The 22373-nt window shown below is 49.1% G+C and overlaps 1 protein-coding gene and 1 long non-coding RNA gene across 5 annotated transcripts in view; one reads left to right on the top strand and one right to left on the bottom strand.

The window, feature by feature from the left end:
* Positions 1-22373, bottom strand: part of igf1ra (insulin-like growth factor 1a receptor) — a 135518-nt gene that overhangs the window by 48156 nt on the left and 64989 nt on the right. The gene's annotated exons all lie outside the window — the stretch shown is intronic.
* On the top strand, positions 1428-20377 carry LOC107076961 (uncharacterized). Of its 4 annotated transcripts, none has more exons than XR_001478080.2 (4): positions 1428-1655; positions 4107-4224; positions 6685-6837; positions 20299-20377. It is a non-coding gene; the product is annotated as an uncharacterized lncRNA (long non-coding RNA). The 4 variants fall into 4 exon arrangements; XR_001478079.2 differs by lacking the exon at positions 20299-20377 and adding an exon at positions 15532-15906; XR_001478081.2 differs by lacking the exon at positions 20299-20377 and adding an exon at positions 7035-13200.

The following is a 22373-nucleotide window of genomic DNA, read 5'->3' on the forward strand; positions in this document are numbered from 1 at the left end:
TATTGCTCTCATTCTGGTAGTTATAAAACCATTAAATGATGAAAAATAAAAAGGCATTTTTCAATAAATGCTTCCTCACAGCTAAATGAAACAATGAGGTGTGTAGCCCCAGACTACAGTGAAGTGAGCAAAGCATCACACCAATAAACACCAAGGAGACAAACAGAAAATGGGCTAGTTCAACAAAAATAAGCAATTTACCAGTATTTTAATACAAATATGGTCAAGATTTAACTATAATAACTCCAGGCACCGGAACAAAACTATTATAATTGAACACTGCAGTTTCGTAATTACGTTGAACATGTCGATTTAGCGGGGCTTTGTCTTCTGAATGAGAAATATTATCCTAATTATTTTCATACAACCCATACACGTTTTGTTTTCAAAAACATTGATAATTATTCCATCAAGGAGACTGGCTCCATAAGAGAGTCTTGCGTTGTGCTTTGTTTTTGTTTTTTGGCGCCGATTTATTTATTCAGAGGTTAAAAACAATGGCATTTTTTATACATCCCAGACTCGCAGTTGACGCGAAAAACCGTGGTAATAAAACACAGTAAACCCTCTTTAAAAGACCATGAAGTCATTAACAAAACGCGGTCTTTGGTGTGTAGAGTGAGGTAGAAACCACCTCCGACGGAGCTGTGCTCTCCGGTGCTTGTAGGATGCGGTCTGTGTCCTCTTTAGGAATATGCATATTTAAAAACTGCTATTTGACTTCCCTGCGCACGTCATATTTGCATAATTGCATATAGTGTCCGCATTTCGCTTTCGTGGGGGTCTACCCTTTGAAATCACTCGCTTTCCCCGCTGGCTGGCCAGGCTGTTTGGGGAGGGTGGTGTCTCTGCAGGAGCGGTTATAAAGATGCGGTGCTGTTTTTCGGCCCTTTTTTGGTGGGGGGGAGGACAGGAGGGAAGGTTACGTAAAACAGCCGCATTTCGGATCCCGTCCGAGAGGAGAGGGAGCTCCGTGCCGGGGATTGCAGGCGGCCGCGTCAGGAATAATTCATACCGGGGGCCTCTGGCATCACTGAGAGCGCATTGTAGCTGGGCAGGGGGGGGGGCGAGCCGATTCAGGTCAGAGCACCAGGTAAGAAAACACCAGCCCCGGCTCAGAGCCCGGGTGCCCTAGTTTATCCGCAAGCAAAGCAGCTACAATCACGCAAATGCACTTGGCAAAAAAGCAAACACAAAATTCACCGCAACGACAGGGCATTGATGAGCTTAGATACCCCCAGCCCCCGGCGATTTCCAACACGGGGCGAGAGGGGGAAAAAAAAAAAAACAGGTGTAAATTTCGGGAGCCCACGCTTATGAATGGCGCGTTTCTGCGTCCACCCGCCCACGTCCATTGATCCACTCGGCGTGTTTACACTCCAGGCGGGGGGGTGGAGAGGAGAGATTGATTCTGCCCCGGAGCTGCTTCAACGTTATCACTGCCTTACATCCGACTGCCGCTCATTCAAAACGTTGGGTTTTTTTAACTATCCAGCGAAACAAAAATGAGCCGTGGCTGTGTGAAATTCAAACGCGACAAAGGCTTTTTTTGTTGAAATGTTATAGTTAACTGCAGATTAAATTGTATATGACTTCTGCAATGGGAAAGGCACCGGCTCGTGATGCTATTTTCACAGACGGGATATCCGAAAGAGGTAAATAACCAAACCCTCTGTACAATCCGCGCTTTGCAGTGTTTATGATGATGATGATGATAATTATTATTTATCATTAGTATCGTCGCTTGTGTGATCAACATGACCACTCCGGTGGCGCATTTCATAAAGGCTGTTTTTTTTTTTTAACGCAAGGCTCTGCTGTAGTAGTACAAGCCCTGACGGTAGGTCACTCCACAGTCAGCCGAGAATGGGATTTAAAAAAAAAATGTTTTAAAAAAAAGTTTTAAAAAAACTGGGTGGAATATAGCTGGGCCAATGGCGGCAGGGAGGAGGCGATTCTCGGTGATTGGCATGTTATTGAGTCTGGAGCTGAAATGTGGTAAACAAGTCCTCCGCTGTAAGAGGGGGGGCTGTAACCATGGTAATTTAATACTCCTCTCCGGATTCTACACGGTACCAAACTGCTCGACAAGATGTCGAAATGCCCGGGGACCTGCGGGGTGTCGGAGGGGCACCTCGGGGTGTCCCCACGGACACACCCGGCAAGGCCCTGTGGACGAGCGCCGCGTCCGGATTGAAAACGTGTCCGGGCTGCCCCCAGGTGAAACAGCCTCACGGTGTTGAAGATCAGGGCGGTCGGGCTTGCCTGAAGTCTCTGGACAAGAGCCCCGGGGGAAAAAAAAAACCGTTACAATTCAGCCCCGACTTATTTACGCCTTGTTACTGTAACTGATCTGGCCCGGTTTCACTTCGTCAAGCCAGAGGTCCCCCTGCCCGTGTCCGTTCAGGATTAAAATGTCGGCACCACGCCGGGCAGAAAGGGGCCGACGGAGAGAGAAGCACACGGCGAAACAACCGAAATGGCTGGAAAGAAGCGGCTCTCTTCTGCCGGCAGTGTTTTAATAGTGGTGCTGCAGTAGCTTCAGTACAACACTAAAGCAACGCAAACTATACACGCTCTCGTCGTCTCCAGGTGTTTTAACGGGTTTTCACATTTTTTAATTACCAGAAAATTTTCTTTGGTAAAACCACGTATTATCTACCCCCCCCGACTCCCAACCGTAACAAAAAACACGACAGCTCACACCTCTCAACTTGTTTTCCGTGCGATTAATTTCGAAAGTCGATATATTTTCTCCAGTGTGAAGTATTCGTTGACCTAAAGACGAACTGCACACTTCAGATCCATAATCTCTGAAATCTTTATACTCTAAAGGTTTTGCATTATAACGATTAACGAAAAAACAACGCTAAGTGGCCTTTATGCCACCTATTCATACAACCACTGTGTAAAAGGTAGCCTGGGCCCATTTTCCATTTGCAAACATGAATAAATGCACGAACCTGACTTATGAATAATGACTGACAGAGTAATTGTAAAATGTAGGAAATCAAAACTGAAGGAAGTTAATCTATTTGGACACCGTCAAATATAATCCTGTATATATCTCCCTGCAGTTACCATCTGTTTAAATTCACATAAAGTCAATTAGTGGTAAATAGATTAAATTTAATTTTGCAGTGGCGGTGGACAAGATAAAGACGCAACTGTTTGGCATCTTCGCCTGACAGCGAAGTCAAATACAACCCAAGCTTATCAACATTTCCGGTCGATTCTGCCAGGATTTACATACCCAATCTAAACGTAAATTTGCACTTGTGCAATGCTCACTTCAAACACTACTCAGGGGTTTTTAGATGTAAAAAAATGAGGTCCCCCCTAATTTGATGAAGAAGAGCTCTGGGTCTCTTCAAGGGAAGAGCTGTACATACACCTGTAACAGGTGCTGCCATATTACACAGGCATTCTGACACTTCTGGTAAAATCCCCCCCCACCAAAAAAGGCTGCAAATTTTGAAAGCTACAGAATGTCTTAATAGGATCATATTGCAAATTAAAATACCAGGCAAGGTCAGGAATGGGGATTGCGTTGGTACACAGTAGTGCGCAAGGAAAAAATGTGCTCAACAGAAGCATTCCTGTAACAGTGGGTCATACTCTCTGAGCTTCTTGGAGAAATCGCAAGTGGTCACTACCCAAGTCATTGTTCACTTCATTCCTTTGTCATGTTTATTACTAAGCACTCAATACTGACTGTAAGGCTATCTCAGCGCCCTGACAATTAAGGCCTGCACATTATTCCAAACTGTATTTCAAAAGATAAAGAAATTGTCTAACAGGAGCCAGAGAAGGGCCTCATCCTGAGGTCTGCATGTCATGTTCTCTCAACAGAAAAACAAAAGCTACCAGAGTCTTGTGCCTTGTGGCCCGCAGCTCCGTCACAGAAACAGACCAAAAAGAGAAATGCAAACAGCAAGCATGACTGCAATTTGTGTAATCCACACGCACATCAGACCACTCCAAAGAAAATGCCAGCAGTGACCCCCACTGTAGTTAAGCCCGCCCCTGCTGAAAGACTTTTCTCTTCCTCTCATTTCATTGTCATGACATCATCATCCCACTTCTCTCGTTGCCTGGATACCCAGCGGGAAAGAAACAATCTAGACGGATAAACGCATGCAGCAGACGGACACGTGAGACTTGGTTCATCTCATCGGCTGCACTTCTCGAATGGCACACTGAGCGAGGTTGCGTGGGGACCAGGTAATTCAGGCACCATGCCGTTTTGAGTTGTTTACCTCCAGGACTGCCAGGGTAATGGGGAAAAGCAGTCCAAGCAGCGCCGCTGAGCCACAACACGACCACATCCACGACTACAGTCGACTCACTCCGAGGGCCCGTTCAAAACCTCACCCTAAGATTCCCCAAAATTACGATTTTGTTCCTGCTCAGAACATTGAGAGTTTACTTTAAACTTTAATTTCAATAAGTCTAAAAATCCCGGTTGCAACCTACTGCATGAAGTGGTAAAGTATTTAATAAACCAGATCAGAGCTAAAGTAACTGAGGGATAAAATCCACTTTCCTAAAGGTACAAAAGTTACGACACACTGCATAGCAGTTAGATCCAGTCCTTTTTTTTTAAGCTTCAGTCACATGTAGAAGCCAACTCCAGAAGACGATTTCAAGCTTGGTTCATTTCATTTTGATTACATCTTGCACTATCTGGTGTCTGCATTTCAACAGAATAAGATGAGATTTCTATTGGCTTAAATCAACCCATAAAAACCACCTGGAGCTTGTGAATCCTGCCCTGGATCAAACCGCAGCGCGGAGTGAGCAGGTCTTTCCAATCGGCATTGAATACAGAGCCTTTCAGTGCGCGTGTGTCTTTCCAGAGCACTTTAAGGTCAGAGGAGGTGCTTCTGAAAACATGCGGAGAGTGGCAGCCGGGGCATACTGGGCACGGCGTCTGAGCAGAAAGTCTCCAACGTGGGAGCGACTCATCCGCCCGGCACAGACACAGCCTCCCTGGAGCAGCTGACTGGCTGGCCTTTTTCTATCCCTTTATTTAGCCCGGATGATTAGCATGCTAAAAAATCCTCGACGTCCAGGGAAAAAAAAAAAAGAGGGGGGGGGAATGAGCCGAAAAACAAGAGTGTTTCTGGTGGCATCATGCGGCCACGGCAGTGCTCCGGCGAGCGCGCTCGAACACACACACCGAGCCAGGGCACAGGCAAGCGCGCGCCTCCAGATCGGGCACCTGGGAGCACGGGTTTCTGCTGGCCGTGCTGCAGGCAGCTGTGCCAGGCCGAGCCAGGCTTTTCCGTGGTGCTTGAAGCAGGGCGCTTGAAGCAGGTTGAACGGGACACCCCCCCCCGTCCCCGCCCCCCGACGCGCACGATGCCCGTGTCCAGTCAGCCCAGTGAAGACAGAGGCTACCAGAACCGCAGGGAGATAAGGAAGTTGTGAAAACTGTCCCACGGGTGGGTACGGGGGGTGAAAGTGGATACACTGTATAAACCAGACCTCTGCGTCAGCTTGTCCGGTGTGGGAGAACAAGGTGCCCAACTGGTCCCACTTGTGTTCCCCGGCTCACAGGTGCCAATTCTTCCCTGTCCGTCAATGCTCGAGCTAACATTTAAAACACCTCGCAATTAAGATACTACAGAAAACGGCAGTGTCATCCGATGCCACGTGTAACAGCGCCCTATTTGAACGGATACTCGCAGGCTGCATTCCTGTGCAGAACTCAAAGGAGAGGCCCCCGAAGCAGGCTCTGCTCCGCTCCAGCCCGCACGGCTCTGTTTACCTTTGTTGTCTGTGAAATGATAAAAACTCATTAAGCCTGCTCTCTGCAGCTATGCGCCGCCACCACCTGCCATGACTCACAAATGGAGATTTGATTCATATTTAATGCAGTGCGAACAGGGCGCTCTCAGCGCACAGAGCAGGAACACATTTGGAGGGCCCGGTGAGGAAATCAGGGCCCCCGAGCCACTTGTAGCTGTTGGGGTCACGCTTATTTTGGGCACACGCACCCCATGGCACTTCGGAGCCGGCCAGGGGCGCAGGACCACCCTGCCGCTGCTGCAGAACAATGAGCGATGGCTTTTGATGGGGAGAACTTGACGTTCCTGGTTTGTTTTTTAATTGATTTAAAGGCCCACCCCACCCCCCCTCCAGCCGAGCCGCAGGTGCGGGATATCAGATGTGTGAAACAGCAGGGAAGTCTCTGCCGGCCCCTCCTGAAGCACACGCCCCTGCCCCAACTCGGCCTCCGCGGCCGGTGACATCGCGCCCCAGCGTCCTGTACTCCCGTGTGAGGGAGGTGAACAAGCCCCCCCCAGGAGAGCGCGAGCCAAAGGCTCCCCTTCTGCAATTTCTGCATTAAGGCATTAATGTATTAATTCACAGAGCATTAAATTACAATGTTAACAAGAGAACTGGCACCTACATGCTCCATAAAGAAATATTTTCCCAGTATAATTTTTCAGTGAAAGAAATCCGTATGGTTCTGAGTTTACAAATACCCGATTTGGGACACCCTTGCCATATTCCGCCCCGGAGCTCTGGGTAAACAGAAGTATCATATAAAAGTGCAATAATGTAACATTATCATTTGATAACACTGCCTCCAATATTAACAATGCCTGCCATTGTTTTAACTGTAACCATGCAGAAATACAGTACTCCTAAGTGGTTTTTTTTTTTATTTTTCAGGTTTCAGGTTCTCCAAAAAGGCATCTCATTACAGGACCGAAACTGGATGTCTTCTAACCTGCGTTGCCCAGGCTGCGAGCTTCTTGGGAGCGAAGGACTGGGCCTGTCTATTCTGTGACCCCCAGTCCAGCCAGGGGCGCCCACTTCACTGAGGTATGTGCTGCTCTCGGTGTCCAGGCATGAAAGGCATTTCCTGTCGCCTGCGTTGAGCCACAACAACGCCACCGCCCCCCGTCTCCCAGCTTCACCTGTCTCATCACATTCTTGGTGCTGCTGCTCATGCGCTTCTAAGATGTACACATTTAAAAAGATTATTTTTTAATGTAAATGTTTTTTTTTTAAATCAACAGGCTTTTGTTCCGGGTTGCTAGGCAGGCTGGCATCTTAGTGTTCCACTACTGATGAAAGTGTTGTGGCTGGGTAGGAAACATCGGTGCCTACACAGCCCTGCTTAATCTGAAGCTCGCGAGACACGTGGGAACATAAATAAAGCTGGAACCTTCTGGAGTGTAAAGACACCCAGGGCAAAACGCTGCTCCCAACCCATCAAAGTCATACACAGTTCAAATATGTCAGCCTAAATTTAATGACAACACAGGTGTGAAGTTCACAGAATACACATTTTAACACCGTTTTGTTGTTACTGCAAATGAATTTTACTTGGTAGACAGAAGTGGAATATTTTCCTTCCACTACAAGAAAGTTTGATGTGTGCTGGCAGGATAGTGAGAGGCCAAGCTGTAGACAAAATACATCTCCAGTGCTACAGGACACATCTCCACTGGGCTCTACACAGGCGCACTGGAGTATCACTGGCAGGATCACTGCGCCCTCTGACCACTGATGAGAGACGCCTCTAAACACTGAAGGATTGGGAAATTTCACACCCAGATTTGGAGACCACTGCTGTCGAGCAAAGCCACCGGAAAACCGAACACGAGGACAGAATGCGTCCCTCCAAAAACACTGCCGACTGCCCCTCAACGCAAATGGGTCCAAATCGTCAAAGCACAACCAAGGACTTATCGGATATTTTTTATAATAAAATCTTCTAGCAAGCAAGTCAGTAATTTACTGGGGGTGTTTCCACATGATTCCACCCTACACATCTGTCCTCCCTGCAGTTCACTCTTAACTCGTGGAGGGCTCAGCAGTGGATCACGCCGTGTGCTGGAAGCTCTTTGGACCATGCAAGAGGAGCAGAGCCTGAGCCCCTCTCCCCCCCTGCCCATCCCCAGACAGTGGCAGTGTATAAAGACAGCCTCAAAGATTTTATTTTTAGTCAACAGCATAGCCTCAGCCTTCTTCCCTATTAATTCAGGAAACTCTCCAAGTTCATCTGAGGACTGCTTATTGCTGCTGATTTTGGCTGTCATGAACCAGCGTGTTTGTGAAAAACAGGTTGCGCTTGCTGGCACGAAACAATCTCTTCCCTTTTCTTTTAACATTAAATAGGACTTGGGAGGTAGATCTCCCCTCCCTCTCATGTCACACATCCTTGGTGAGAATTCTCCCACTCAGGAGGTGCCATCGACCCAGTATTCCTTTTGACCCCAGTGTCTACAGCAGAGAAGAGAACATTTTCACAGGCAACAATCCTTCACAGTGCTAACACACAGGATTCATTTTTGGAGCGCAATCAGTGCTTTATTTAACCTCCGACATTTAACTTTTTCATTCTGGCAGAATATTTGCTTTCTCCCATTTCTGAGCTTTATGTATGGGCACACTGACCCTAGTATATATATATACACACAAGCATTTGCTTTATTGCCAGCACTGATTTCATTGGTTTTGCCCTGTATGAAATTGTAAAGCGTACGAACAGGTTAAAAAAATAAATCAAGGAAATACATTAATTTTGTCCCAATCAAATGCAGTAAGGCCATATCTGTTCTCCATAATAAACAAAGGAGTCCGCAACGCTTGCAACAGGAATAGATTTCAAGACTGGCTTCTTAACGCTGGCTTAGAAGACATTTGCATCCATCTTCAGTAACTGCTTGATCAGTCAGATAACGGGAGGGCTGTAAGGAGCTAGTGTCCAGCCCGGCAGGCACAGGGCATGTAGAGGAATTATACCCTGGAAGGGACACCAGACCATCATAGAGCAGACTCTCACACATGAATATGGCAGGCAATTAAGAGATGCCAGTTAACGAGCAGCATGCCTTTGGACAACAGAATCACAAGTTCCACTCCGAAATAAGGATGCTGACTTCCACAAATGCAACTCGTTTACTACAAGCAGCTACTAAAAATATACACCATAACTCGATGATACCGTTTATTAAATGCCATGAATTTCTTGGCGGGTCAAACCGAGCTGAGCAGAAAAAAAAACCTTTGTCCAGGTGCCACAGTCTCCTTGACGACGTGCCAGGAATGCACAGACGCCCTACCATACAGGGAGCGCAGATCAGCATCTCCTGGACCGCGCTGGCTGGCCACTGTCTGACACTGTGACGTTTCCCCGCGAGCTACTTCTGGAAACAACCAACAGCGAGCAAAACAAGATCCCCTCGCCTGGCAACGCTACCAATGGGTAAATCAGACCTCCAGAGAGCTCTGCCACATTAAAATAAGCACTTCAGCAATCACTCCACGTCGGAGTATACAGTACCCTCCACCACAAACACAGGTAACCCTGGAAGAGTGTTTTTAACCAATGAATATTGTTGTTCTGCCTCCGTAAATTACAGGAGAGCACTGGAACAACCCCATCCTGCCCTGGTCTCAGAAAAGGGCTGATTTTATCCTGCAAGAATCTCAAAAGGTTTCCTAACTTCTGATCTAGAGAGCACCTGTAGGCACTGGGCAGTGGAGAAAACTGCATTTCCATACAGCTGCTGCAAGTCTGAGGCCGGGGGTGCTGTGCATTGCGCAATCCTCTCAAACCCCAGCTCTGCCTAGCACTATTTTTACTGTTTATTCTTCACTTATAAAACAAATCGCAAAACTATGGGAGGCTGCCAGAACTCAAGGGTTCTGCCACGTTCAGACTCCCAGCTGTGGATTTCTAGTAGGCTGTAGAAAGCAGTGGTACAGCAAGATACCGGCACATTTATTAATTTTAAAAGAATATTTCTACGTTTAAAACTACATAAATGTCAATAATGATCCATAAGTAACTGCAGGCATGTTTTTACCAGCATTCTTATAAAAATCTACACTTATTACTACTTCTTCCCCAGCAATTTAAGACTAAGTGGATTAAGATGAACAGATTTCAATTTAGCCTCCCAACATTCAACATTCCCAACAAATAAGGCTTGCTGGTGGACCCGTCCGTGGTGGACAGTAACTTCCCAACAAGTGCCCCAGCATGGTGATGGGGCGCGCTGTGCTGTAGGAGGTGCTGTCCTTTCAATGAGACATTAAAACCGAAATCTTGTGGCACCGATTACAAGGATTTTGCTCTCAGGTTTCACACCACAACTCAAGGACACTTTCGAACACAGCAAACGGCAAAAGGCCAATGTGGTCAAAATACGTTGCCAGCGACTCACTCTTAACACTACTACTTGCTCCGGGAGTGGTTTCACTTGCCAGGCCCGTCATCTCGGAAAACAGCTGTTGATTCCATTCAGTTTGTTTTCATATAGCGCCTTTCACAACAAGGTTGCCCCAAGGCGTTTAACAATGCAATTGACGATACATTTTGTCAATACAGAACAGAAGACCCGAAGACAACAGAGGAGAGGGACCAAAAACTCCTTAGTGAAGAGAAAAAAAAAACCTCTAAGGGGTCCAAGGTCAACTACTTGCCCAACCCCTTTGGGTATTCTAACATTATATAATTATGTTTATAGCTGCGAGATTTCCCCCAGCAGAATACATGCGCAGCTCATTAATGTTTTAACTGTAATAATATCAGCTGAAGGAATTCTTGTTTTGCTATTGCACTCCACTGCAAGGCGGCGGCTTACAAGGGGTGGGAGATGTTTCCGGCGAGAGACTGTCCCTGGTCTGTCTTGCCTGGCCAGGTGGCACACTTACTGTGCCGGGAGACCCTCATTCTGTTTGCCGTTTCTCTGGCGCGTCTTGCTTGAACTCTGGGTAGCAAGCGTAGGCCTGACACCTCTTCAGATGACATCCCGTCCTTCCCAAATGCACTGGTAGCTCCTCGCATTTGGCATCTGGCAAAGTTTTTTTTTTGTTTTCCAAGGCAACCCCTCCCCCCCCATTTTTGGAAGCATCGGTGTGCAGGGGATAGGGGATGTGTGGCGGCTCCCAGTTTTATTCATTTAAAACTGGATCTCCATTCCCAAGAAGACGTGCAGAAGCCACCCGCCCGAGCACTGCACACAGATGTTACGAGAAACATCTGTTCGATCCATCATGCACACGAAAACCAGCACCTGAGGAGCCAGCCTGCACATGTTATGAGTCCTGTAACACTGAAGGTTAAGTCTTTTTCCGAGGAAAATGTGCTGAAACTGACTGTTCATCCGCTGACTGTTTCAGCAAGCAGGACGCAATTACACAGGCGATTTTCACTACAAAGTACCGTGCACTTCCCTTCATCAGAAAGAATCTGTTTAGGACACACAGCGTCACATAGCTTAGTGAGGCCATTCCTAAACTTAAATATAATCAGCAGATCTGCTACATGCATTAAGTCACCTCAATGTTTAATATTTGGAGAGCGGATGATTTTGAATACAATGTCTGATAAGTTATGAAGGACTAACTGCTTGGCAGTAACTCACTGACAACTTGGATTGCTCACTGTCTGTAAGGGAACTGCTGAGATACCAAGTAAGGATGTTCAGGAAAAAAAAAAAGATCTTAATGTTTTGTAGAGGAAAAATGTCATGTAGTGCCTTTTTTGCCTTACTGCTTCATTGTGATTTTCAACAGAAAAACAAACATGTGGAAAGAGAGAGAGGGAGTCACTTTTATAAACACACTTATTAGCTCCCATTGTTAGGGAGCACAATTCAAAACCCAGCGAGCGTTGGGGTCAGGATTAAGAGATCTGATTACACCAAGCAATTATTATTCTGCCATAAACAATGAACTCATAAAGGCATGGCCTTATTAAGTATTGGGTAACAACAACAAACTGGGCGTTGGTGTTATGCCCCAGCACTGTCGGAACAGCACAAAGCACAAGTCTGAAATAACTGCTGTATAAATGCCTGTCCCCACCCAGTTTTCCACCTTTGGTGGTATGTATGGCTAGTTTATGTAAAACCAGGAGATAAGAGGCTGCAACTCTTTCCTTTGAATAGTTGTGTATAGTTTTATTACCTTTCTAGCTAGCTACTGAGTACATAAAACAAGATTCTGTACGGCTGTGCTTAAAAAAACCAAAGGAATCCTTCCCGTCCCAGATCCTGAAGGAAGTCACTGATAAAACGACAGAATGCAGGAAGGCAGGAAAAAAAAACAACAAGAAAACACAGACGCACAACGCCTCCCACCGGAAGAACTGCACCCCATTCCAGTTGTGCGATCATGCCATCACCCACTCCGTGCTGCTCCCACGGTTCTGGAGTGGGAGAACTGGGGCGATCAGCTCGCCCACCTCCCCACACCGCCTCCCACCCAGCCCCTCCACAGAGCAGGCAGCCGATATGGACGGAGAGGGACAGCTGACGGCCCGGCCCGGCCCTGCCCTAGCAGGAGAAACAGCCCTCCGCTGCTCATTGGCTGCTGGTGACATCATTCTTTAGTTCAACTTTTTTTTTCCCTGTTGGGTGGGGTGGGGGAGTGGGGTGCTTTTGCTTTTTCTCTCCCTATCTTTCCTCTCACTCCCCCCTTTCAGGGACCTCTGAAGCTCACATAGCCACCCTAGCGAGAGAGAGAGAAAGAGGAGGGACTGAGGCCGACTCCGAGAGGCACAGCAAAAAGTTTTCTTTCCAAAAAAAAAAAGTCACTTTCCCAGCTTTCCCTTCTGTCCTTTCTTCACCCTCCTTATTTTAGGCAAGACAGACTATTCAAACTCCATTTCAACTAAAAGGCCGGGCTGGTCAAAAACATCCTACATTGCGCCTAAGATTTTCCAAGTTGCTGCCTGGGATGTTCCCAGTGCAAAACTGGTAAAAATCCTCCCTTTGAGAGATGAACTGCAACAGCCCTGTCTGTAACTTTCATTTTCTGCGTTTCATTTCAAGTACTTCCACAGGCAAGTGTCGATCTAACGTCAGCCAAACAGGAACAAGGCCACAACACTGCTCCTGGGCTCCGGCTACCCCACACGTGTGAGGAGAGCTTGCTCTTCCCAGCACTGTGCGGCACCCCCTTCACTGCAAGCGCTGTCCTAATGAGGCGCGTTCCAAAGCGAAATGAACCCAGCTTAAAATATTTTAAACAGTGCTTTGCTCTGTTATTGTTTAAAAGATCGATTATCACATCCTAGAAGTCCGTGGAGCGCCTGGAGAAGATCAAAAGGCAGGAAAACTGCCGTTAAATTTGAAGTGATTTAATCCACATGGACTCTTAACGCGCACAAATTATATGTTAAGAGTACAGGGGAGAACATGCTTCTGTTTTCTAAAAATAAAATGAACCACTTTTTTATCTGAGGGATTGTCTCTGTTCAGCCACCCCACTGGAACGGCCTGCCCTCAGGGCACCGGGCCTGCAAGTGACCTGATTGTTTGGGCATCTTGACAGGAGAGACGACAGGGCTGCGAGCCAACACCGAGAGGCTTAGCCGTGTCTCGGTCTCCGGGGCCGATCCCCTCACAGACAGGTGTCTGGCGAATCCCGCGCCAGACCCGGGACCCGCTGACCCACCCGGGCAGAACCCTCGCTGGGGGAGGGGGGCTGGCAGGCGTGGCGCCGGCCTCCGCTGCACAGGGACAGCCGAGAACGGGAGCTAGGAGGGCGCGTGGCCCCGGACTCGTGCTCGTCATGCGCCACAGCGGCCCCCTCTCCTCACTGAGGGCCCGCGGGTGCAGGGACCGGGCCCGGGCACTCTGTGCGCACACACACACACACAAACACACCCCCACCAGCAGGACAGACCCCGCAGGCGGCAGGGAACAGGAGCGGGGCCGGCCGAGGAACGCGGGGCTTAGAAGAAAGAGGAGCACACCGGACGAAAACTCCGGCCTCACGTTGGCACAGCCATTCAGAGACACCAGGAGAGGGAGGTTTCAGAAAGGAGAGAAGGGCCGAAAAAAGGAACAAGGATCAGCTATGAAAGGACAGAGCGAAGGAGGATAAACAGAGGACACGGAAAAGGCAGCAGAGAGCAAGAAAGAAAGTTAAAACATGCCGGAGAGTGAGGTAAACGAGGAGAACGGGAAAGAGCATGAACGAACAAGCGAGAGAGAGAGAGGGACAGAGTGTGAGCCAGAGGAAGTGCTTGGGCCCCACATCAAACATACACTTCCATAAATAATTGAAATAGAATGCCATCGCTTTCCCCCAAACAAACAATAGCTCGATTGTGCAATGTTTTGCCACGGATGCAGCCAGGGGACATAAAGACTAGCTTTGAACAAGCAGGCCTCCCCCTGCCTCTGACCCGAACTCCTTCCCCCCCCAAGCTCTCCCCTCCACTGCGACACTGAGAAGGCAAGGCAGCGACACAGTCTACAGGCTCGGGGGGCCCCCCATTTCTGAAAAATATCCCCTTTGTTTCCGTCGCTGGGGACCTCACACAGTCCGCCGGGGCACAGAGACTGTACTACCGGCATGGGCCAGCAGGGGGCTCTGGACTTGAAGAGAGGGGAGTTTGGACTGGGTCTGGGTTTGACTGACTCATCGCTGTGTTGTTCACGCAGTGGGGAGGCTGCGTTTCATTTTTACTCCAGGTGATTAAAGTTACTTCGCTTTCAAACAAGAAAACCGTCCGCGTGGGAGGAGAACTAAATCAGTCAGGAATCTGTCAACGTGTTAGAAAGCAATTTATAAATAAGTGTCGTAAAAGATCACGATGAGAATTTGTATTATTGGGTAAATGTGAACACCCGTTACCTGTGCAGTCAGTACGAAAGCTTAATGGGACTGGTTGGGCACCAACAGGACTACAGGAATGGAAGCGAGAGCTCACGGGCTGAAGAAAATAAGCCTTTTGAGTTTTGAACAGAAGACTAGGAAAGGACCCAAGACAAAAAGGGGTCCTTAAAGTTTTAAAAAGCTACAATAACAGAAAATCTTTTTTTTTCAATCCAAATTTTGTTTATCCATTTCTGAATTGACATTGGGAATATTAAAGGTCCTGCCATTACACAACTAAGGCTAAAATAAGTCTACCCACTTTTAGGCCTGCGTCTCCATATTGTTTCCAGGCTTGGCATTTAATCAGGTAGTTTTATGTAGGCCTCTGACATCTAAAGGATGAAGGTTTAAATCTCTCTAACCATATGCTGAGCTCCAGGACCAAGTCTTGAGGATCGGTCCTCTAAAATTGAAACTAATTTCGCATTTCAAAACAAAGGGCAGAAAAAATCTCCCAGCAGTAGGGCAGTGGTTCACTAGCAGCCTGAAACCTGACATGGTTGTGCAAAGAAGCAAAGGTAGTGTCATTTGTACACATTATTTGTTAAAATTCCTTAGAATATATATTTGCCCTGAAGGCTTTACAGTACAAATGAGCTAGTTCCTGCTTATGAGTGGCAGAACTGAATGACTTCAAATCTGGCATGAGCATCAAGTAAGGAGAGATGAGACATTTAAACCTGACAGTCCCACGCTGACAGACATCCAATACCATGCAAGCAGACCTGCTCCCAGATAAAGCAGCACATGGACCACGCTGTCCCGCTAGCACACTGAGCATGGATCCAGGAACTCAAACTCAGAATCGAAAAGAGCCAGCTGTAACAGAACCAGGCTTTTAGGTGACCCAACACCCAGAAACCGAGTCGAATGCCTTGTTCCCAGCAGGTCTCGGGTAGCGAAGAGCTCATCAGCACACCTGGGATGAAGCCTTCGAGCCTCAATACAGCAGTCCTGCACCCCCGCTCCTCCATCGTGTGCAGCTCTGCTGCCGTTCCGGTGGGCGGCCGTGGGAACACGCCTGAGCCAGCCGTTTTGAGACATAAGCCGGGATATCCGCGGGAGGGAAGAGAGTTCCACCAGCCGTGTCTTCGACGTGCTGCCCTTGGCAGCCCGCATCATTCCCGCTGACTGCTAGCAGAGCGGACCGCGATGCCCGCACCTCCTCTGCCGCCAGCCCAGGCCATTCGCCGCCAACCCACCTCTCCCAGCATGCTGGCGGGGCAGACTAGCACGTCCCCATTAACCCTCCACCCCCCCCACGCATGGTCACAGTGCGACGCGAAAGAGGGGAGGGGCTGGGAAGTGGGGTCGTGCCGGCGCGCCGGCGCACCAGCCCCCCCGCGCGGTCGGATCTTCCCCGACTGTAACACAGTCCTGCCAGCAACCCGCTCGCAGGGCCGCCGAGACGTGCGCCAAGCCACCAGCCGTGTTCCACCCGAAACACGGTTCCCGTTTCCCTGTGGGCTGGGCACGACTCGCCCTGCCAGCCCGCTGCGCCCCACGGGAGAGTCGCCCCCTGCTGCAGGGGCCGGGTCTCGCCGACACCGAACGCCAGGGGTACCCAGCCCCCATCCCCGGTCACCGTGCTCCACGGACACGGCGTCTCTGCTCTCACAGGTGATACTGAGGCTGTCGGGGCGCCAGTGTGTGCTCCAGAATACGCAACGTCAATGGCTGGGCCTGCCCCCGTGGGGGACAGAATAACCTACCAGTGTTACACGCCCCGAAGACAGCATCCACACACATTTAATCACAGCAGGCACTGTTTCAGAAATGCAGAAATGTTTCACATCAGTGGGAGGTTTGCTCACACAACGACATGGGTCACAAGGTCCAATCCAACTCCAATCAAGGGGTGAATGACCAATGCCCTGGTCACTGCTTTAGTGCCATGGAATTAGTACCAGCATAAGGGAACTACGAGGCAGCTTTGTTTTCTGCCTTATAGTTCTGTTTGTGAAAACTTAAACAAAAGGTACACAAAGCGCTCATTCCGATGACAGAAAAGACCGACCATAACGTTGCCGCAGGCTATGTTCTGCGAGTATGTGCGGTATAATGCTGAGGTGTTAAAGCAGCTGAACTGGCTCTTGCACTAATCCGCTGTCGTGCTGCAGCTTGCCTGCATGGCCCTGGTCTCTGAGACCAGGAGCTGCAAGCAGCAGGGGGAGAGCCTGACGCCACTTCGCCACTGCCTCTCCCTTCCACTGAATACCACCCAGCAGGCTGGCACAGGAAACACAAGCCCGTCTTCCACTTCCTGCCACCTGCAAGGATAAACAACTAAAGGTGGAGGCTGAGGCCCGGGGCCTGGGTGAGCGGTTTAATGAAGGAATTCCAGCAATTCGGGGTTTCACAGCCAGTTCAATGAAGTGGATTACACCGCGCGCCAAATTCCACTTGTAACTCATGACTTCATTTTTTCAAGTACAAAAACAGGCAAGCTTCCCGTTTCCTGTGGATATCCATGGTACAGGCAACAACAGATTGTACAGCAGCCTGTTCTGGAAAGCCTGACTCACACTTCGATAACCAGGCAAAACTGGCAAGATAATCATGAATGAGTGTGCTTGTACATGTACTGCCATTAAAAATATTTCAGCAGTGAGTTCAGAGGACACCTCCATAAGGAGCAGTAAAATTCAGAGGCAGGCAGAACACTACACAGAGAACAGCGGGGGTTTGGAACAAACTCCCTCACAGCCCACTGTCCAGAATTCTTTCAGAAATGGCCTTTTGGATCCTTTCGCCATTAGCAACAGAATGAGTTAATGAGGGCATCCTGCCATTCAGGGCTTCATCTCTTTTGCAAACCTGTAGGTTTTCACCGCACATGAAATGCATACAAACTCGCAAGGAAAGTCAGAATCGAGCGACCGTCATTTAACCCAACTCACCCAGTTGCCAGAAACTGTACGATCGGTTCAAAAGCATCTCAACTTTTGAGCCCAGAAGGCAGAGCTTTACAAAGGTACGCAAGGTAACAGGGCACCATCACATTAAGAGGATGTCATGGCTGACATTTCAAAGAACAATGCCCAGAAGACTGGTGATGCTGCACAACCTGCAGTGACACATCACCCCTGCCCACGTCCGGATTACTATTCAGCGAGAGCTGCTCTGCTTGTCCAGCTCTCTCTCTCTACGTGCATGTTTCTTGGCAGCAGGACGTTCAAAGCTCCACAGCCCACTGAAAGATAGATCCTCAGGGGCCCGCTAACAAAACCAGCAAACTCCAGACTCCAAGGTCACAGAGGTTAATGCTCAAATGCTGTGGCAATTCTCAGGTGCTCTGAAGAATGTGTCAAGTAGTTTTATGTCGCTCAGATCATTACTTCTAAAAGATCTGGCTATTTGAGAAGAGGCTGTATAATGCACCTGATTTCTGAGCTGTGACAGTCCCATGGTATGAAATGATCAAAACGTGAAATACTGTGGGCCATGCAAATTGTTTAAAATAATCCCCGTTCATGCTATAAATTTTATAGCTTTAACTGTCTTGAAAGCGGCCAAGACGTTCTAAGTGCAGTTTGCGTCCACTTTAGACTGTTAAACGCTGCACTGAATGACCTTAGGGGGCAGTCACTAGTTCAGTTATAAATAAGGTCCCATCAATAGTGTGGTCTGTCAGAACCATGGAAGGTGTAATAACCACCTACACGACATGTGGATTAGTCCCAAGTGAACAGCCAACGGGACCGCAGAGCTGACAGATGCAATGAGCTGGACTAATTAGACCTTTCAGAGTATGGCTCTCCAGGCTGGTCATGTGGTATGAACAGGATCTTCACTAATTACAAGATACAATGTAGTAAAAGAACAAATGAGCTAAGCATATTTTCCGATGCAATCAAGAACAACAACTATGGCAGGAGGGAGTCTCGTGGTTTCATGTTAGCCACGCTGTGGATGAACCACTGAAGGATGCTGTGAACGCAGCACAGAGTGGCTGGCGAGCATGGGGCCATTTTAGGAAATCACCCCAAAAGACTCAAACAGGATAAAGCAACGCTAATAATGAAATAAACCCATAAGCAAGTATACCATCCTGAAAGAGATGAGGAAAACAAATCAATTCAACATTTCATTGCAGGGGGTCATCTGGGTCTTACTCCTTCCAAAGTGTGTCTGCTCCATTTGTTTTACTTCAAAATAAAAGCAAATCACATACAAAGGGATAGACGTCTCAAGTTAAATGAGATAAAACCACAAACACTGCTGAAATACAAAGTTGGAAAAAGGAGCACCCTGCAGGCCTGAGGTGAGGAATTCAGTAAACACCTGCATGACCAATTTAGAGGCTCTTGAACTGCTAGCTGTCCGTTATCCTGGTTAACGCTGCTGTCTCCTGTGAAGATGGACTCTCACACATGTAACCATCAGAAGAGTGACGTCAGCCTTTACTTCTGTGGGCATCTTTAGGACTTCGGGGTTCTTGTATTTCTGCACATACGTGTACATGTGCACATGTACATAGTACATACTGTACCTAAAACCATCTGTGTGGAATTGAATACCTACTTGATATGCATACTCCTAGGCCCATGTAAATTAGCAAGAGGTGCGCTCGCACATGCATATTTCATCTCCAGCTTCTTTACAAACTTTTTTGTTTGGAAGATTCAACACTCCAGATGAGCCTGTGTGTTTCTCTCCTCGCTGCTGGTTTTGCGTCAGTGGCTCTTTCCTCCTCCTCCTCCTCCTCCTCCACCACCTACTGGATTTGAATCCAGCGCCTCTCCTCCTCCACCCAGACTCATCCCTGTGCTCCCACCTTCCCACGACAATCCTGCCCCCGGCTCCGTGCTGGTGTGGGAGAAACGGGGGAATGGTTACCTTGGCTACACTCCCAGCAGCAGGTGTTCCCTGCCAACGCCCGAGAGAGCTCCCGCAAGATCTGGAAGAGAGCAGGAGCCCTGCCCACTGTGGGCGCCCCAGTACTCCGGCTGCCTCCCAAGCCCCGCACCCCAAGTCCGGAGAAAGAGCCGGAGCTGGCGATGCCACCGTCTGAGAGACTGGACACGGAGGGGCGACCAGCCTGTGAAGCCAGCGTGAGGATCTCCACTCCTCCATAACCATTCTGTAACGCACTCGTACAAACCCCTGCAAGCGCAGACGGCCAGCAGCACCGCTCACAACAGCGACGCCTGCCATCTTGAAAGCAGTCACTGTGCAACATCAGCTTGCGCACTTGCACTTAACTGTTACGCTGGCACTGATTTGGGGGAGAGATGCTGCATCCTCCTGTACCCCCCTGTCCTTCTCTCCCTCAGCTGGTGCACACAACACTGAAGAATCAGACGCATAATAAAGTAGAGATACCCCAATTAAAGTGTTTTTTTTTTTACAGATGAATCCTTCAAACGTTCTGAAAGTTCTGAAATACTTTCAATTCTGAAAGTATTTTGAAATGGAAAAAAAAAAACTTTGCCAAAACAGTTATCAATGCGTTTCTTTATTATACCCGGAAAAAAACAACATTCAAGGTTGAAAAACAAACGAGCCGGCTCTTATCCAGACAGCCAACACAATGTACTGTCAGTCAGCGTGTGCCCCCCCCCCTCACAAGTCGCACTGTTTACAATATCTGGATTAGGCTGGATTACCGACTTCTGTTCTTTCTTTCACTTGTTCTGTTTGTGACCTCAACAGATGCCTCGATGGGAACCTTTTGTCACACGGTTGTGGGCAGAGCGCAGCACAAAGGCACAACAAAAACAGACGAGGCCTCGAAGCCTGTGGACGTCGCCGCCCTGGGCCCGTCACCCTCCCCCAGCCCCGGCACAAACCAGCGCCGGAGACGTACGGCGTCGGGCACCTACCCACCTGCCTCCTCCCCGCGCTGCCCCCTCCCTCTCAAAATGGCCGCCTCACAGCTCCAGCCCGGGAGGATGGGAGGGAGCAGGAGGTTTCATTTTATTTTTATTTCTCCTCCATTACAGATCCTATCGCTACTCCCATCGGTGCCGCCTCCCCCTAGCAAACCCGATACCCTCACTGCAGCGGGAAAGGAGCTCAGGGCTTAGTTACAACCGGGAGGGCACCGGAGGGCGAGTGTCCACAGGGCTGGAGCCTCTGCACGAGTGGCGGGTCCTCCTGGGCTTCTCCCGAGAGGATCAGCAAAACTTCTCACTCACTTTACCCCCACCATGATATGGTGGAGACACGACACTTGCGCGAGAAAAGGGTTTTCAACCCATGTGGATTGAAAACCAAGACTGCAGTGTTTTGTCTGATGCTTTCAAAAAGCGATTTCCCATTATATATCATCATTTCCATTATATATCGTATTTCACTTCTACGGCTGGTTGTTTCCGCTGGTACGATTCAGGTCCAGCCCTTTCCTCAAGGGTACAACAGCAGTCTCACCCTCGATTTGAACCCACCGTCTCCCAGATACACGTCCAGCACCCTAACTGCTGCATGTTTGTATTCATGCGTTTTCTGCTTGGCTGCGTTTCCTCTCTCAGGAGCAGTCGTCTTCTTTTCATGATGAGCGTAACGGCAATGGGATAAACCGCCTCTGCGAGACGGAAGCCCCAAGTCTCTACAGCGGAGTCCTGGAGGGCTGGCCAGCAGAAGCTCGCGACGACAGGGCGTTCGGAGGGAACGGCTGGAGCAGTATCTGCAGGACAGGGGGGTGTGGCAGAAAGGGCATCTTCTGGCGGCGTGAGACAAAATCAACCTCAGGAGGAGAGAGCTGGAGCCCTCGGCTCCTGGCCCGGGTCGCCAGCCGAGCCAGCACGCTGCTGGACTGGATCCCGCCGCCAGCACCCCCAGAGATCTGCACCCCTTCACTGGCATCCCGCTCGGCCGGAGCAAGCGCGCGAGGAGAGAACCGATACTGATGAACTCCAGTGACCTTTAATGTAATCATGACCCCCCTCCGAAGAAGCCAGTGAGGAGACAGAAATACACACTTAACTGCCTCAAACCTGCAGGGGAACTGCGGGACCGTTCACGCATGAGAAGGAAATAAAACCGGAGGTCTGGTTGGCAGTTCAACCCCCTCCCCACCCCCAGCTCCATGAACTCTGCTTTAACACACCAGCAACACTGTTCCCCATCACTCGCATGCTCTCAGATTACAGACTACAGCAGACATGGCAAATAATTTCCCTACAAATTCCCGGCCTCACACACTGACCAGAGTTAAATCTGCAGCAAGCACTAGAGCCGTCGTTTCACAGACGGCTGTTAAGTGGGACCTGAAAAGGACAAAAACTCTTTCACCCGAGTGTGCCAGTTTATGGGCAGCAGAAATCCAGAGCGAAGGGCTAAGATGTATAAACATGCAACCAATTAAAATACGGCATAGTCGGGCTGCGTGCTTGAACAGGGATTGTTGTACTCTCTACAGTCAGGAGTCTCGCTGTTACCCACCTGGCACCCTGAGGTCAGGATTCACCCCAGCTTTCCACTGGTCAGTGTCTGCGCCCCCAGAACGCTGGCCCCAGGCTCCACAGCTGCCACAGAGGGCTGATCGGCACACAGGGCTGCAAGTGCCCCGCAGATCCGAAGCCCTCATCCAAAGAAGGCGGCCAGCCCTCTAAGCAAGCTCTACTGTATAATGTGGTTAACTGCGTTTTCTATTTATATTTGTTCCTCCTTCAGAAAAAGGAAATTTGACCTATTAAATCCAGATGTGCGAAGGAGAGGCACAGCCCCAGTGTCTGCGCAGGCAGCTGCAGGCCCGGCCGGCGGAAGCCGGTCCCGGTCTAGGCCAG

Source organism: Lepisosteus oculatus, chromosome 5, assembly GCF_040954835.1.
Source record: "Lepisosteus oculatus isolate fLepOcu1 chromosome 5, fLepOcu1.hap2, whole genome shotgun sequence".
NCBI classification, from domain to species: Eukaryota; Metazoa; Chordata; class Actinopteri; order Semionotiformes; family Lepisosteidae; genus Lepisosteus; species Lepisosteus oculatus.